Raw genomic sequence first — 18654 nt, 5'->3', positions numbered from 1 at the left:
AGACTGAACAGTATAATCTGCTTACCATTTATGTACATGTTCCCTCCCCTCATGTTTTTGTAGGAGGCTGCCCTGGTTAGAGCAATTTTTATTCTTTTTAATTGTACTGTGTGTTTTTTGTATATCATTTGCTAATAAAGATTGATATTTTATACAGAATATTGTTGTTATTGATAGGTGTGCATTGCACTTAACCCCTTAAGGACAAAGCATTTTTCAATTTTTGCACTTTCGTTTTTTCCTCCTTACCTTAAAAATCATAACCCTTTCAATTTTGCACCTGCACACCCATATGATGGCTTGTTTATTGTGCCACCAATTGTACTTTGTAATAACATCAGTCATTTTTCCCAAAAATCTACGGTAAAAAAAAAAAAAAATATATATATATATATATATATATATATATATATATATATATATATATATAATTTGTGGGACAAAATTTAAACAAAAAAATCACTGTGATGTCCAGTATTAGCCACGGATCACAGCCGTTACTAGGTGCCGGGACCGACCCAATATGACCCCCCATTACATTGCGGGAGAGGGCGCAGGGTGTACAGATATGCCCTTCGTCCTTAACAGGTTAAAGAGGCACTGTCATTATGAAAATCTTTTTATATTTTGTAGTACTACAGATAATATAACTTTTTAAATTATACATTTATTTAAAAAAATATATAAATTTTACAAAAAAATGTAAAATTAAAATAGCCGCCACTAGGAGTCATCTGCCTTTTTGCAGACAGACTACTTTGTATTTTGCAGCATACTGGATACCAGCCATAAAGCATGTTGGTATCCAGTATGGGAGATCACCATTGCACCACTACAGCCTTCAGCTGTTCCTAAACTACAACTCCTTTGATGGGAGTTGTAGTTTGCAACAGCTGGAGGTACAATCTAAAACTCTGTGTTAGAGCTGTGTATTCTCCAGCTGTGTGCCTTCAGCTCTTGCAAAACTACAGACAAAGGATGTATGGGCATGCTGGGAGTTGTAGTTTTGCAACAGCTAAAGGCAACACTGCTCTAACACAGTACTTTACAAACACTGCAGCTCCAGCTGTTGTAAAACTACAACTCCCAGAATGCTTGAACAGCCAAAGCATTCTCTGACTCCTGAATGACAAAGAAGCTGATTAGACATTCAGGAGTCTGTGAAAGCTGAATGACACACATGGTGACAGCTATGTTGATTAGCATCCGGCTTTACTAGGCATAGATAGAAAATGTATGCATAAAAGCTACTGTGCTTTTATCATTAAAATCCTTGCACTAATTTAGAAAGATCTATTTTCATATTTACACATTTTTTAGTGTTATAAACTCACCATAATGTCTTGGGAATGCTGCAGGCAAACTCTAATTATCTTCCTTTCCTTTCATGTACAGCATGAAACCAGAGAGGAAAGGGATACAGAGCGCAGTGATTTGCTGACTGCCCAGAGAGGAAAGTGTTACGGAGTAATATGCAGACTGCCAGGCTGCTCCAAAACTCAGAGCAGATGAGTCATCCACAGTGAGAGAGATGAACACGCCCCCTCCACAAGGCAAGATAACAAAGCAAGTGAGCAAGATATAAATGCTATTTGCTAGGGATATATAAGTCCTAGACACATAAAAATATATGTACATGATCAGGATTAGGTACTGAGTAACATCATTTTATTTTTTATTGGCAATATGTTTTTTTCCTCCTTTTGTTTTGTATTATTTTACACTTTTAAAGTCCCCAGTCACTATTATATGTTTGCTTTTGATTGCTTTCATTGTTCAATGTTCAATGTTAGTGTATGTTCACACTGCCGAATTCCGCAAGCAGAGATTCCATCTGGAGTCCGCTGCCAAAAATACTTCGGCAGTAGGACTGTGCAGCACTGCTCCGTCACCATTGACGGCTATGCAGTGGTTGCGGACTTCCGCGCAAAGAATGAACATGTTCCTTTTTGCACAGAACAATTTCAGCGTCGGAATTGTCTGCTGCTGAAATTCCCCAGTTTGAACGGGTCTCGCGGAAGACCCATTCACACTGATGCTAATGTTCACAGTGCGTAATACCACTCGTGGAATTCCCACATAACATAACATTGATCAGGGTTATCGACACACTGCTCTTACAGGATGCCTGAGTAAGACTTTCTCAGATGAGCGACAATTGGCGGCACAGAGGTAAAGAAGAGATTTCCAGCCACCATCTTGACTCATCTGACCCCTGTGATCCAATAAACCCCATGAATCCCTGGCAATTGTCTTTTTTATCCTTTAATGGCAGACATCAGCATCATCGCTGATGTCCGCCATTAGAGGAGCGTCCCAGCTGGTAATAGCAAGCAAAAGTCCTGCGCTCACTTCATAGACAGTAAACGCTGCAGGACATAAATCTAAATCCTGGTGTTTTTTTACTACTTTTTCCTATGTTTTTTTTTTTTTTACACCTGTTCTGAGCTGCGGGATTTTACAGACCTCAAATTCACCACATTTTATGTGGAAACATTATTACATATGTTGGGATTTTTCAAAACTGTCCGGAACACTCCCAATTTTCAGTTGTCACACCCCCCTTTTAATGGCAGCCACTCCCCTTTTGGGTTTTCTGCGTAAAGTGGAGAGTTAGTACGTTTTGCTTTAACTTTTTGTTGGAAATTCTGGCACACAACACATGTGACACAAAAAACCATATCTACTCTGAAGAGCCTTAGAAAATGAGGCCCAGTCTTAGAAAAACACCAAATTCACCACACTGGCTTATGTTGCTTGATAAATTTGTCCCATCCAAATTGTCCAACTTTTTATACCAACCACTGTTTGGCTTACTCTGCACCAAAAGTGTATGTTAAAACATTCCAAGACCAAGTCCCCTACCGAATGATCAAAACTTTTGACATGTCTCTATGACATGTCAAAAGTTTTGTTTATTGACAGTAACTCTAAAGGGGTTTGCCCACCTTGTGTTTTCTGCTCCCTGCAAGGTTCTTCTCTCTGCTTCACTTTCTGTTTTGGGTGCGGGGGCAGGATATTCAAATTGCACAGATGGATCATGGACAGTGTTGGAGCGATGCAGGAAATTTTCTCCAACACTGACCTGAAGCCATCTGTGAGCTGTAGCAAGGCAGTAGAGTGCCCTTCCGTGATCCCAACCACCTGTCGCAACCTGTATGGTCGCATCCTAAGCAATGAACTGTAAACAATAGGAACAGAGGATGAACACAACATAAGAAGTAAGCAATTTAGCTAATATTATGGATTTGGAAAGTGGATTTATTTTTTAAGTACAGTACAATATAAATGATGATGATAGGGAAAATCACTTGATTTAGTCAGACATACCTGCATATAAAATATTCAGTTTAAATTAAAAAAAACTTGATTTCTGATCATTTTAATATTTTCTTTAACCACCTTAAGGACACATGACATACTGGAACGTCATGTGTCCATCTGCGTGGCCCCGCGTCATAGCGGGTCGGGCCCGGCCTCTAACAACGGCCGGGACCCGTGGCTAATAGCGCATGGCATTGATCGTGGTGCCGCACGCTATTAACCCTTTAGACGCGGCGTTCAAAGTTGAACGCTGCGTCTAAAGTGAAAGTATGTCGGTTAGCTCAGTGGGCTGTTTGGGATAGCCGCGGCGAAATCGCGGCATCCCGAACAGCTTACAGGACAGCAGGAGGGTCCCTACCTGCCTCCTCGCTGTCCGATCGCCGAATGACTGCTCAGTGCCTGAGATCCAGGCATGAGCAGTCAAGCGCCAGAATCATCGATCACTGGTTTCTTATGAGAAACCAGTGATCAATGTAAGAGATCAGTGTGTGCAGTGTTATAGGTCTCTATTGGAGCTATAACACTGCAAAAAATTTTTTTTAAAAAAAGTGAATAAAGATCATTTAACCCCTCCCCTATTAAAAGTTTGAATCACCCCCCTTTTCCCATTAAAAAAACACAGTGTAAATAAAAATAGACATATATGGTATCGCCACGTGCGGAAATGTCGGAATTATAAAAATATATTGTTAATTATACCGCACGGTCAATGGTGTACGCGCAAAAAAATTCAAAAGTCCAAAATTGTGCATTTTGGTCCCTTTTTATATCATGAATCAATCAATAAGTCCCATCAATGCAAAAATGGTACCGCTAAAAACATCAGATCACGGCACAAAAAATGAGCCCTCACACCACCCCATACGCGGAACAGTAAAAAAGTTATAGGGGTCAAAAGATGACAATTTTAAACGTATTAATTTTCCTGCATGAAGTTATGATGATTTTTTCCAGAAGTATGACAAAATCAAACCTGTATAAGTAGGGTATCATTTTAATAGTATGAACCTACAGAAGAAAGATAAGGTGTCCTTTTTACCGAAAAATGTACTACGTAGAAACGGAAGCACCCAAAATTTACAAAATTTACAAAATTGAAAAAAAAATTTCAATTTTGTCTCACAATGATTTTTTTTTTTCCCTTTCACCGTAGATTGGTGGCGCAAAAAATAAGCCCTCATATGGATTTTTAGGTGCAAAATATGATTTTTTAAAGGCAAGGAGCAAAAAACGAAAATGCAAAAACGGAAAAAACCCTGGTCCTTAAGGGGTTAAATGGAATGACATCATTTAGAGATCCAGCAAACTTCAGAGGAGATGTCGGGGGGGGGGGGGGGGCGGAACAACATATGCCCTATCCACAGAATAGGGGATGAGTGTCTGATGATGGAGGATTCCATCTGCTGGGGGGGGGGGTCCCATTGATCTCCAAAACAGGACCCCAGCTCTGTTGGTTATTCAGGGGATATAGGGAAAGTTTGCTGCATCTTTGCCTGTTAAACCTAAATATCAAGGTAAAGTTTGCCAATAGATCGATGGAACTTTAAATAGACCCATGTGCATTTATTCCATTGAAATGGGTCTATCATTAATTTAATCATGTTCAGGATGCAAGATCTGTTCATCTTCGGGTAAATTATGAACTGAGATGATAATATTAATATATATTAGATTAAAAAACATACAAACCATATTATGTGTAATGTAAGGCATAACAATAACAGGCTTCTGCTCTATGTCCACAACTGAGGAAACATGCCATGACGGTTTTACCATGTAGTGATGAATTACCTCTAAGATACACTTGAAGTTTCCTTTAGTCTTTGTTGATTTAGCTGTAATTCCCATTATCTTGGTTTTGGAGTTTTTTTTTATTTTTATCTAAGAAAACCTGCAAGAAAATTATTCTTAAATAAATGTGACAAGCCTGCTATAAAATACAATTCAAACCTAACCTTTAATAAAGCTCATGAAACTAACCAATCTGTGATGTCCATCAACCAATGCGTCTTAAACATTAAGAATTAACTAAGTTATTCAGCAGTGATAATGGAGATCACCCAACTCTCGAATAGCATAAGTGTGACCTTAAGCTAGGGTCACATGTAACAGATCCGCAACGTGTTTTACTCGGCTGATCTGCCAATGACACGACCCAATAGTGTGCCTCCAGCTGTTTCCCCCCCTGTGGCCGCTACGAGTACACCATATCATTCTGCACTTAAAGGGGTAGTCCGGTGGAAAACAAACTTTTTAACATTAACTAGTGTCAGAAAATTGAAGAGATTTGTAAATTACATCTATTTAAACCCTTCCAGTACTTATCAGCTGCTGTGTGCTCCACAGGAAGTTGTATTTCTTTCTTGAATTCTTTTCAGTCTGACCACAGTGCTCTCTGCTGACACCTCTGTCCATGTCAGGAACTGTCCAGGAACTGTACAAGCAAATCCCCATAGCAAACCTCTCCTGCTCTGGAGAGTTCCTGATATGGACAGAGGTGTCAGCAGAGAGCACTGTGGTCAGACTGAAAAGAACTCCAGAAATAAATTCAACTTCCTGTGGCGCATACAGCAGCTCATAAGTACAGGAAGGATTAAGAGTTTTAAACAAGTAATTTACATATCTGTTTAAGCTTCTGGCATCAGTTCAGAAAAAGAAATTATTTTCCACCGGAGTACCCATTACTCTTTTATTTTTCATCTACACTCCAATGTAAGGGCTTTGTTTTTGCAGGACCAGTTGTAATTGATTTATAATGTCTTCATTCATTTTTCCACAACATACTGTATGCTTTAAAATAGAAAAAAAATCACTGTTTGGTCAAACCAACATGTAATCTTGATGTTACGCCTAGCGCTCCGGGTCCCCGCTCCTCCCCGGAGCGCTCACGGCGTCTTTCTCCCTGCAGCGCCCCGGTCAGTCCCGCTGACCGGGAGCGCTGCACTATCATGGCCGTCGGGGATGCGATTCGCACAGCGGGACGCGCCCGCTCGCGAGTCGCATCCCAGGTCACTTACCCGTCCCGGTCCCCTGCTGTCATGTGCTGGCGCGCGCGGCTCCGCTCTCTAGGGCGCGCGCGCGCCAGCTCTCTGAGACTTAAAGGGCCAGTGCACCAATGATTGGTGCCTGGCCCAATTAGCTTAATTGGCTTCCACCTGCTCCCTGGCTATATCTGATCTCCTCCCTTGCACTCCCTGGCCGGATCTTGTTGCCTTGTGCCAGTGAAAGCGTTTAGTGTGTCCAAAGCCTGTGTTACCTGAACTTCTGCTATCCATCCTGACTACGAACCTTGCCGCCTGCCCCCGACCTTCTGCTACGTCTGACCTTGCCTCTGCCTAGTCCTTCTGTCCCACGCCTTCTCAGCAGTCAGCGAGGTTGAGCCGTTGCTAGTGGATACGACCTGGTTGCTACTGCCGCAGCAAGACCATCCCGCTTTGCGGCGGGCTCTGGTGAAAACCAGTAGCCTCTTAGAACCGGTCCACTAGCACGGTCCACGCCAATCCCTCGCTGACACAGCGGATCCACAACCCGTAAGCCGAATCGTGACACTTGATATTTTAGATTGACACGATTAACCCCTTAAGGACACCGCCCATTTTGACCTTAAAGGGACTCTGGTGGAAAACATTTTCTTTAAAATCAACTGGTGCCAGAAAGTTATACAGATTTGTAAATTACTTCTATTAAAAAATCTCAATCCTTCCAGTACTTATCAGCTGCTGTATGCTCCAGAAAAAGTTATTTTCTTTTTTGAATTTCCTTTCTGTCTGACAACAGTTCTCTCTGATGACACCTCTGTCCATGTCAGGAACTGTCCAGAGCAGGAGCAAATCCCCATAGCAAACCTCTCCTGCTGTGGACAGTTCCTAACATAGACAGAGGTGGCAGCAGAGAGCATTGTGGTCAGACAGAAAGGAAATTCAAAAAGAAAAGAACTTCCTGTGGAGCATGCAGCAGCTAATAAATACTGGAAGGATTAAGAGTTTTTTAATAGAAGTAATTTGCAAATCTGTTTAACTTTCTGGCACCAAATGATTAAAAAAAAAATAGTTTTCCACTGGAGTACCTCTTTAAAGGGCAAGGAGGAAAAACGAAAATCCAACTACAAAAATTGGCCTGGTCCTTAACCCCTTAAGGACCGGAGGTTTTTCCGTTTTTGCATTTTCGTTTTTTGCTCCTTGCCTTTAAAAAATCATAACTCTTTCAAATTTACACCTAAAAATCCATATGATGGCTTATTTTTTGCGCCACCAATTCTACTTTGTAATGACGTCAGTCATTTTGCCCAAAAATCTATGGTGAAGCGGGAAAAAAAATCATTGTGCGACAAAATTGAAAAAAAAACGCTGTTTTGTAACTTTTGGGGGCTTCCGTTTCTACGTAGTACATTTTTCGGTAAAAATGACACCTGATATGTATTCTGTAGGTCCATATGATTAAAATGATCCCCTACTTATATAGGTTTGATTTTGTCGGACTTCTGGAAAAAATCATAACTACATGCAGGAAAATTAATACGTTTAAAATTGTCATCTTTTGACCCCTATAACTTTTTTATTTTTCCGTGTATGGGGCGGTATGAGGGCTCATTTTTTGCGCCGTGATCTGAAGTTTTTAACGGTACCATTTTTGCATTGATAGGACTTATTGATCACTTTTTATTCATTTTTAAATGATATAAAAAGTGACCAAAAATGCACTATTTTGGACTTTGGAATTTTTTTGCGCGCACGCCATTGACCGAGCGGTTTAATTAATGATATATTTTTATAATTCGGACATTTCCGCACGCGGTGATACCACATATGTTTATTTTAATTTTTATTTACACTGTGTTTTTTTTTTTATTGGAAAAGGGGGGTGATTCAAACTTTTAATAGGGGAGGAGTTAAATGATCTTTATTCACTTTTTTTTTTCACTTTTTTTGTGCAGTGTTATAGGTCCCATAGGGACCTATAACACTGCACACACTGATCTTCTATGTTGATCACTGGTTTCTCATAAGAAACCAGTGATCAGCGATTCTGCCGCATGACTGCTCATGCCTGGATCTCAGGCACTGAGCAGTCATTCGGCGATCGGACAGCGAGGAGGCAGGAAGGGGCCCTCCCGCTGTCCTGTCAGCTGTTCGGGATGCCGCGATTAGCCGCGGCTATCCCGAACAGCCCGACTGAGCTAGCCGGGAACTTTCACTTTCACTTTTAGCCGCGCGGCTCAGCTTTGAGCGCGCGGCTAAAGGGTTAATAGCGCGCGGCGCCGCGATCGGCGCTGCGCGCTATTAGAGGCGGGTCCCGGCATCACTATGACGCCGGACCCGCCATGATATGACGCGGGGTTACTGTGTAACCCCGCGTTATATCAGAAGAGCAGGACCAAGGACGTACCGGTACGTCCTTGGTCCTTAAGGGGTTAAAGGAAAACTGGTGCCAGAAAGTTAAACAGATTTGTAAATTACTTCTATTAAAAAATCTTAATCCTTCCAGTCCTTTTTTTGCAGCTGAATACTACAGAGGAAATTATTTTCTTTTATCAACACAGAGCTCTCTGCTGACATCATGACGACAGTGCTCTCTGCTGACACCTCTGTCCATTTTAAGAACTGTCCAGAATAGGAGAAAATCCCCATAGAAAACATATGATGCTCTGGACAGTTCCTAAAATGGACAGAGATGTCAGCAGAGAGCACTGTGGTCATGATGTCAGCAGAGAGCTCTGTGTTCCAAAAATAAAACCATTTCCTCTGTAGTATACAAACCCTAAAAAGTACTGAAAAGATTAAGATTTTTTTTAACAGAAGTAATTTACAAATCTGAGATAAATGGAAATGTGTGTGCAGCTCACAACCTTGTATCCGAGGTTAAATTGTGGTTGACAAATCGGTCCCCACTGACTGAGCAAAACAAATTTAGAAACAAAATTTCACCCACCCCTCAAGGATACCACCCTACTGGGTGCACAGTGAAAAAATGGTTTGAAGACAGTTTGTTTGAACAATGCAAAAAATATTTATTAAAATTATTAAATTAAAAAACATTTGAACAGAGCAATATTGAATATATTGGATTACCATAGGGCCCTAATGGTATATATTCATAGTGATATATGAGGCACTGCAGTTGTAAATAATGGCCGACTGTACTGTTAAACCTGCAATTTGTATATCTGGTTGTAAAGTCCTTTGTGTGGATTGGACTAAAAAATCCTGTAGTGTCTATGGAGATGAATAATGCTCACCGTGTCCGCTGGTCCCGTACTGCGACGGGCCGAAAATGATGGGAGTAGCTGTTCTACTTCACAAGCAGAACGTTGATTTTTGCTTGGTTTGGGAGCAGTGATATAGCAGATGGCTCCCATGAAGGAGGTCCGTGGCTGCGGCGTGCGGCTGTTGTAATGTCGGACCCTCGCTGGCTTACTCTGTTGGAAATGCTCGTGGTGGTGGCAGCATGTCAGGCATGTAAGGTAGAATCAGAAGCAGGTGAGTGCATCAGATGGATAGAAATCCTGGCTGGAACAGCGGGTCTATCAGCAGCTGGTTTAGGCTAAGTTGGCTTCTGAATGGGCAGTGCGTCTTTGCAGTGCTCTATTCAGACAAAGTCTTAAGCGTTTCAGGGTACTGCAACTAGACCCCTTCCTCAGTAGGCAAATTATGATATACAAAATTTAAAGAGGAGTACCCCTTTAAAGGGTTACTCAGGTGGAAAACTTTTTTTTTTTTTTTAAATCAACTGGTGCCAGAAAGTTAAACAGATTTGTAAATTACTTCTGTTAAAAAAATCTTAATTCTTCCAGTACTTGATAGCGGCTGTATACTACAGAGGAAATGCTTTTCTTTTTTATTTCTCTTCTGTCACGACCACAGTGCTCTCTGCTGACCTCTGCTAAAAAGTACTGGAAGGATTAAGATTTTTTAATAGAAGTAATTTACAAATCTGTTTAACTTTCTGGCATCAGTTGATTAAAAAACTGATACTATATCAAACTGTGTGAGAGAAAAAAATTGATTTTCCCACAGCAACCAATCACAGCTCAGCTGCTGAGCTGAGGTAAAGTGAAAGCTAAGCTGTGATTGTTTTTTCTCTCCAAAAATATGGGCCTTAAAGTAGACCAGGCACCACCCTCCCAAGCCCTAAGCTAAGCATAACTGTATGTCAATTTTACTGCAGAGTGTCCCTTTAATTTTTCCCTGTCATATGCCATAAATGTAAATTCTGGAAGCTGTGCTTCAATGTCCAGTGCCAAACATTTATGGTGCTATTATAAAGCAGGCACTGCAGGTGTATCTTCAACAATAAGATGGGTCTTTCTGTCCCTCTATTTTCAGCACTGGTAGTGCAAATGGTCTAATACTGACTTCTAAAAAGACCCCAGGTTTGTCCTTAATAAAGTCTGTTAGCACCGTCATGCTTTGTTTTGCACAGTCATTGTAGCCTCCTGGTTTATGTGAATAATATTTTTTTAAATCATATAATTAATAAAAGATAGCAATGTTTACATTTTAATGGCACTATTTCCATATAGCTGCCCATATGAGGATATCATGGCAGACTGCCAGTTTCCTACTTTCCATTCTGAAGGGAACAGAGAAACATACTTGTAAAAGTTGGCACGCACACATCTTTTTAATAAATGAAACATTTACGCAAATAAGACAACACAAGACACTAATGACCCGCAATTCCGTAATATAATAGTCCAAAACCAGACCAAATGAAAGCCGATAAGAAGAGAACTGAACAATTTAATATAAAAACATAAAAACAAACATATATATATATATATATATATATATATATATATATATATATGGAGAAGATAATGGATAAGCGGCACTGCCAGGCAAAAATAGCAATAAAGTAGGGTGCAGGAGTCCAGTTGATCCCGGTCAAGGATCCCAAATACACAAGAAGAAAAGATGGTCGCAGCAATCCAGAAGTAGTGAAAAAATATATATGTGGCTTTATTCCATACAAAAAACAGCATAGGAAGTGACCCCAGTGGTGGGTTTAAATGCATATTCAAAGCAATCAATCAATGAGTACAGTGATATATTGATATAACATCATTAAAAGTACAATACAAAAATACAAAGTGATATCGTGCAAAAAATTTACTTAGTGTACTTTAGGTACGGGGCGGATTTCTCCGTCCAAATAATGATGCAGTGAGCTGGTGGTGCAATATATAAAATCACATTGAAAAAGACATAATCACTTAATAGACAGTACATATCATCATTAATATTTACAAAGGGGGCAGGGATCGCAGCAGGACACTCACCGGATGTTGATGCCATAATGGAGTATACACGCCATACTAGCGTGTGTGTTAGCAGTCACGCGATATCCGGCGATAGCCTCCACCAATTGGCAACCCAGCCGTGCTGTCACGTGATGCATCGTCGCCCAGGGCCACTTCGCATGCGCACCAGCGCCACCAACAGCAACTGGGGCCATATTGGTTGAGGGGAAAGCCGTCGCCGTGACTGAAAATCAGTGTGTCCACCAATCAGCTGCCCCCTGTGTGTCCACCTGGCATGACGTGCTGCGCTGACCAGCGCATTCGTGTCTGCCTGCAAACACACAGCGGGAGCCATATTGGAAGTGGGTAGGAATATCAGATAGATATGGAAGTATGGGCATATTATTAAGTATTAGAGAGGAAATACAAAGGTGGATCTAAATGTGAGATAAAATAGCAGAAATGAATAATAGAAGATTAAGAATAATGAAAGATAAAATAAAAAAAGGTAAAAAAGAAAATAAAAAATAATAAATAAAGAAAATAAAAAATAATAAGTAAAATATAAAAAGTAAAAAATAAATAATAAAAAATAAAGATCAAATTATAAAATATAAAATAGCAATAAACAATAATTTGTCCAACCTCCTCTGTGAATGGAGTTGCAAACATATCGTCGTGGACGGCCCCACTCCAGTGTCCGGTCATCCGTTGGAGAACCCACGTAGGGCCGGACTACTCGAGGCTCAAACCTGTCACAGGTTATGTAGCAGGTTGCCTGCTAGAGCAATGGGGTGGAGGCCTAGAGTCCCAGTATTATAGCCTTAAAGTTAGAGGAGGTCGACTGGTGTTATGGAGGGGCCATTGCCATCTAATGGACTCCACCTCCTGGTCACATTGCAGTGGCCAAAAATAATAAAAATGAATAAACAAAATTGAAAATAAATACATAAACCATAATAAATAAATGTGTGAAATGATAAAAAATGACTAATGAAAATAATTTAGTAAAAAGAAAAAGAAAAGGAAAGGAAAAAAAAGAAAATATAAAGAATAAGAAATAAGGGAAATTTTTACATAAATTACATCACTAGCTCACTTGTACCTCTGACTACGTTGTATAAGTTTTGACTTGCCCATGTGGTCTCCTCTATGTAGGGGAGACCACAAGGGATTTCAAAACTAGATTTAATTATCACCGGTATACTATGCGGAAGGGTCGCATGGACCTACCAGTGTCCAAACATTTCACCGAGGTTCAACATTCAGAGAAGGAACTCAAATTTGTACTGGTTGACCATATCCCACCATCAAAACGTGGGGGAGACCGAGTTAGTCTCCTCAAACGCAGAGAGGTAAAATGGATATTCGAATTGTGTTCCCATAGACCAGGAGGGTTAAATATAGATTTTTCAGTGACGCCTCAAATGTATTACTCTGGCAGATGATTCTCTTGGTATGGGGATACAGGAAGTGACCTTATAATTTATTTATGCTTTTCTCTTTTTATCTTTTCAGGGTGTCAGAAGGGTAGACGGCTGGACTCCTCACCAAGATGTTTTATTTCATTAAACTGTTTTGTATATACCAATTTTGTTATTGACACAGACACTTTAAAAAAAAAAATTATTAATTAAAACAGACATTCTTCTTCATTTTCTGTATTGATCTAATTTTCTTCCCTTTTTTATTTTTACATAAAAATTTCCCTTATTTTTTATTCTTTATATTTTCTTTTTTTCCTTTCCTTTTCTTTTTCTTTTTACTAATTTATTTTCATTTGTCATTTTTTATTATTTCACAAATGTATTTATTATGGTTTATGTATTTATTTTCAATTTTGTTTATTCATTTTCATTATTTTTGGCCACAGCAATGTGACCATGAGGTGGAGTCCATTAGATGCCAATGGCCCCTCCATAACACCAGTCGACCTCCTCTAACTTTAAGGCTATAATACTGGGACTCTAGGCCTCCACCCCATTGCTCTAGCAGGCAACCTGCTACATAACCTGTGACAGGTTTGAGCCTCGAGTAGTCCGGCCCTACATGGGTTCTCCCACGGATGACCGGACACTGGAGTGGGGGCAGTCCACGACGATATTTTCAACTCCATTCACAGAGGAGGTTGGACAAATTATTGTTTATTGCTATTTTATTTTTTATAATTTAATCTTAATTTTTTATTATTTATTTTTACTTTTTATATTTTATTTATAATTTTTTATGATTATTAATTTTTTATTTTCTTTAGTTATTTTTTATTTTCTGTTTTACCTTTTTTATTTTATCTTTCATTATTCTTAATACTCTATTATTCCTTTCTGCTATTTTATCTAATTTTTAGATCCACCTTCGTATTTCCTCTCTAATACTTAATACTAAGCCCATACTTCTATATCTATCTGATATTCCTTCCCACTTCCAAAATGGCCTCCAGCTGTTGCAAAACTATAAGTCCCAGCATGCCCATAAGGGAATGCTGGGAGTTGTGGTGGTCTGCCTCCTGCTGTTGCACAACTACAGCTCCCAGCATTCCCTTTTTGCATGCTGGGAACTGTTGCTAAGCAACAGCAGGAGGCTGTCACTCACCTCCTACTGCTGCTCCACGCTGCAGGTCAGCCTCTCGCCGCCGCCGCCCCTCCTGGGGTCCTGATCCCAACATTGATGCCGGGGATCGGCGTCCCCAGCTCCCGGGGTCTTCTTCCCGCACCCGCTCACGTCCTCCGGAAGAGGGGCAGAGCGGATTGCGGGAGTGACACCAGCAGCAGGTGCCCTGATTGGTTGGCCGGTAAACCAGCCGACGAATCAGGGCGATCATGAATGGCACCAGTGCCACCTCACCCCTGCTGGCTATGGCTGTTCGGCTATGGCTGTTCGGGGCCGACAGCCAGTAATTCCGGGTCACCGGGTCACTGGAGACCCGATTGACCCGGAATCCGCCGCAGATCGCTGGGCTGAATTGTCCAGCGATCTGCGGCCATTGTCGACATGGGGGGTCATCATGACCCCCCTGGGAGATATGCCGCGATGCCTGCTGAACGATTTCAGCAGGCATCGGTCACCGGCTCCCCTCCGGCTAGCGGCGGGGGGCCGGGAATGGACAGGACATACTCCTACGTCCTCGGTCCTTAAGGACTCGGAAACGGGGGCGTAGGAGTACGTCCATTGTCGTTAAGGGGTTAAACTCACCTGGGGCAAGTAATAGGTGTGGACAATATAAAAATCACATCAAAAGGAGAGAACTTCACTTAGTCTTTGCATTGTGTGTCTGTGTGTGCCACACTAGCATTGACAACAGAAAGAGGAGAAGAGAACTGTGTGAGGACTTGAGAACCAAAATTGTGAAAAAATATCAACAATCTCAAGGTTACAAGTCCATCTCCAGAGATCTAGATTTGCCTTTGTCCACAGTGCACAACATTATCAAGAAGTTTGCAACCCATGCCACTGTAGCTAATCTATCTGGGCATGGACGGAAGAGAAAAATTGATGAAAGGTGTCAACACAGGATAGTCTGGATGGTGGATAAGCAGCCCCAAAGAAGTTCCAAAGATATTTAAGCTGTCCAGCATGCTCAGGGAGCATCAGTGTCAGCGCGAACTATCTGTCAACATTTAAATGAAATTAAATGCAATGGCAGGAGACCCAGGAGGACCCCACTGCTTACATTTGCCAAAATGAACTTAAGTAAGCCAAAATCCTTCTGGGAAAACGTCTTGTGGACAGATGAGACCAAGATCGAGCTTTTTGGTAAAACACATCATTCTATTGTTTACCAAAAATGGAATGAGGCCTACAAAGAAAAGAACACAGTACCTACAGTGAAATATGGTGGAGGTTCAATGATTTTTTTGGGGTTGTTCTGCTGCCTCTGGCACTGGGTGCCTTGAATGTGTACAAGGCATTGTTACGCCTAGCGCTCCGGGTCCCCGCTCCTCCCCGGAGCGCGTACGGCGTCTCTCTCTCCGCAGCGCCCCGGTCGGTCCCGCTGACCGGGAGCGCTGCCCTGTCATGGCCGTTGGGGATGCGATTCGCACAGCGGGACGCGCCCGCTCGCGAATCGCATCCCAGGTCACTTACCCGTTCCCGTCTCCTGCTGTCATGTGCTGGCGCGCGCGGCTCCGCTCTCTAGGGCGCGCGCGCGCCAGCTCCCTGAGATTTAAAGGGCCAGTGCACCAATGATTGGTGCCTGGCCCAATTAGCTTATTGTGTTCACCTGTGCACTTCCCTATATCTAGTCACTTCCCTTGCACTCCCTTGCCGGATCTTGTTGCACTTGTGCCTAGTGAAAGCGTTCCCTTGTCTGTTCCTAGTCCGTGTTCCTGACCTCCTGCCGTTGCCCCTGACTACGATCCTTGCCGCCTGCCCCCGACCTTCTGCTACGTCCGACCTTGCTTCTGCCTACTCCCTTGTACCGCGCCTATCTTCAGCATCTTCAGCAGCCAGAGAGGTGAGCCGTTGCTAGTGGATACGACCTGGTCACTACCGCCGCAGCAAGACCATCCCGCTTTGCGGCGGGCTCTGGTGAAAACCTGTAGTGGCTTAGAACCGGTCCACTAGCGCGGTCCTCGCCATCCCTCTCTGGCACAGAGGATCCACTACCTGCCAGCCGGCATCGTGACAGTAGATCCGGCCATGGATCCCGCTGAAGTTCCTCTGTCAGTGGTCGCTGACCTCACCACGGTGGCCGCCCAGCAAGCCCGACTGATCGCCCTTCTAACCCGTCAGCTGTCGGAAATGTCCACCATTTCGCACCAACTTCAGTCGCAACTTCTCCAGCAATCTTCTCCTCCGCCAGCTCCTGCACCTCCTCCGCAGCGAGTGGCCACTCCTAGCCTCTGCCTGTCCTTGCCGGACAAATTTGATGGGGACTCTAAGTATTGCCGTGGCTTTCTTTCGCAATGTTCCCAGCACTTGGAGATGATGTCGGACCAGTTTCCTACTGAGAGGTCTATGGTGGCTTTCGTAGTCAGCCTTCTGTCTGGAAAAGCCCTGTCATGGGCCGCACCGCTCTGGGACCGCAATGACCCCGTCACTGCCTCTGTACACTCCTTCTTCTCGGAAATTCGAAGTGTCTTTGAGGAACCTGCCCGAGCTTCTTCAGCCGAGATTGCCCTGCTGAACCTGGCCCAGGGTGTTTCTTCCGTTGGCGAGTACGCCATTCAGTTCCGTGCTCTTGCTTACGAGTTGTCCTGGAATAGTGAGGTTCTCTGCGCGACCTTTAAAAAAGGCCTATCCAGCAACATTAAAGATGTTCTGGCCGCACGAGAGACTCCTGCTGACCTACATGAACTCATTCATCTTGCCACTCGCATTGACATGCGTTCTTCCGGATGGCGTCTGGAGCTTCGCCTGGATATGGACTTTGTTCGCACGAAGCGTTTTTTCTCCCCGGCTCCTCTCTCCTCTGGTCCTCTGCAATCTGTTCCTGTGCTTCCCGCCGCGGAGGCTATGCAAGTTGACCGGTCTCGCTTGACACCTCAAGAGAGGACACGATGCCGTATGGAGAACCTCTGCCTGTACTGTGCTAGTACCGAACACTTCCTAAGAGATTGTCCTATCCGTCCTCCCCGCCAGGAAAGACGTACGCTGACTCCGCACAAAGGTGAGACAGTCCTTGATGTCTACTCTGCTTCTCCACGTCTTACTGTGCCTGTGCGGATGTCTGCCTCTGCCTTCTCCTTCTCTACAGTGGCCTTCTTGGATTCCGGATCTGCAGGAAAATTTTTTTTGGCCTCTCTCATCAACAGGTTCTACGTTCCTGTGACCAGTCTCGCCAGACCCCTCTACATCTATTGTTTTTACAATAAAAGATTGGACTGTCTCGTTCGTTTCCACACAGAACCCCTCCTAATTTGCATCGGACCTCATCACGGAAAAATTGAATTTTTTTTCCTCAGGTTCTTTGGCCCCAAGAAGAGGGGGAGACCTAAGGGGGGGGGTACTGTTACGCCTAGCGCTCCGGGTCCCCGCTCCTCCCCGGAGCGCGTACGGCGTCTCTCTCTCCGCAGCGCCCCGGTCGGTCCCGCTGACCGGGAGCGCTGCCCTGTCATGGCCGTTGGGGATGCGATTCGCACAGCGGGACGCGCCCGCTCGCGAATCGCATCCCAGGTCACTTACCCGTTCCCGTCTCCTGCTGTCATGTGCTGGCGCGCGCGGCTCCGCTCTCTAGGGCGCGCGCGCGCCAGCTCCCTGAGATTTAAAGGGCCAGTGCACCAATGATTGGTGCCTGGCCCAATTAGCTTATTGTGTTCACCTGTGCACTTCCCTATATCTAGTCACTTCCCTTGCACTCCCTTGCCGGATCTTGTTGCACTTGTGCCTAGTGAAAGCGTTCCCTTGTCTGTTCCTAGTCCGTGTTCCTGACCTCCTGCCGTTGCCCCTGACTACGATCCTTGCCGCCTGCCCCCGACCTTCTGCTACGTCCGACCTTGCTTCTGCCTACTCCCTTGTACCGCGCCTATCTTCAGCATCTTCAGCAGCCAGAGAGGTGAGCCGTTGCTAGTGGATACGACCTGGTCACTACCGCCGCAGCAAGACCATCCCGCTTTGCGGCGGGCTCTGGTGAAAACCTGTAGTGGCTTAGAACCGGTCCACTAGCGCGGTCCTCGCCATCCCTCTCTGGCACAGAGGATCCACTACCTGCCAGCCGGCATCGTGACAGGCATCATGAAATCTGAGGATTGCAAACAGATTTTGGGTCGCACTGTACAGCCCAGTGTCAGAAAACTGGGTTTGCGTCTGAGATCTTGGGTCTTCCAGCAATGGCCCCCAAACATACGTCAAAAATCACCCAGAAATGGATAGCAACAAAGTGCTGGAGAGTTCTGAAGTGGCCAGCAATGAGTCCAGATCTAAATCCCATTTAACACCTGTGGAGAGATCTTAAAATTGCTGTTGGGAAAAGACACCTTCCAATAAGAGAGACCTGGAGCAGTTTGCAATGCTTATTGATGGTTATAGGAAGCGACTGATTTCAGTTATTTTTTCCCAAAGCTATGCAACCAAATTTTAAGTTAAAGGGGTCAAGATGTCTGATTGCAGGGTTCCCGCTGCTGGGGACCCCCGCGATCTCTCCTGCAGCCCCC

General features: G+C 43.6%; 1 long non-coding RNA gene across 1 annotated transcript in view; it reads right to left on the bottom strand.

Moving 5' to 3' along the window:
- The window catches only part of LOC130362730 (uncharacterized), a 76754-nt gene that overhangs the window by 11392 nt on the left and 46708 nt on the right, over positions 1 to 18654 (bottom strand). The window contains exon 2 of the long non-coding RNA XR_008891542.1: positions 5116 to 5215. This is a non-coding gene — a long non-coding RNA (uncharacterized LOC130362730). The remainder of the gene's footprint in view (positions 1 to 5115; positions 5216 to 18654) is intronic.

This window comes from Hyla sarda, chromosome 3 (assembly GCF_029499605.1).
Source record: "Hyla sarda isolate aHylSar1 chromosome 3, aHylSar1.hap1, whole genome shotgun sequence".
Classification (NCBI taxonomy): Eukaryota; Metazoa; Chordata; class Amphibia; order Anura; family Hylidae; genus Hyla; species Hyla sarda.
This window is presented reverse-complemented; position numbering and strand designations above follow the sequence as displayed.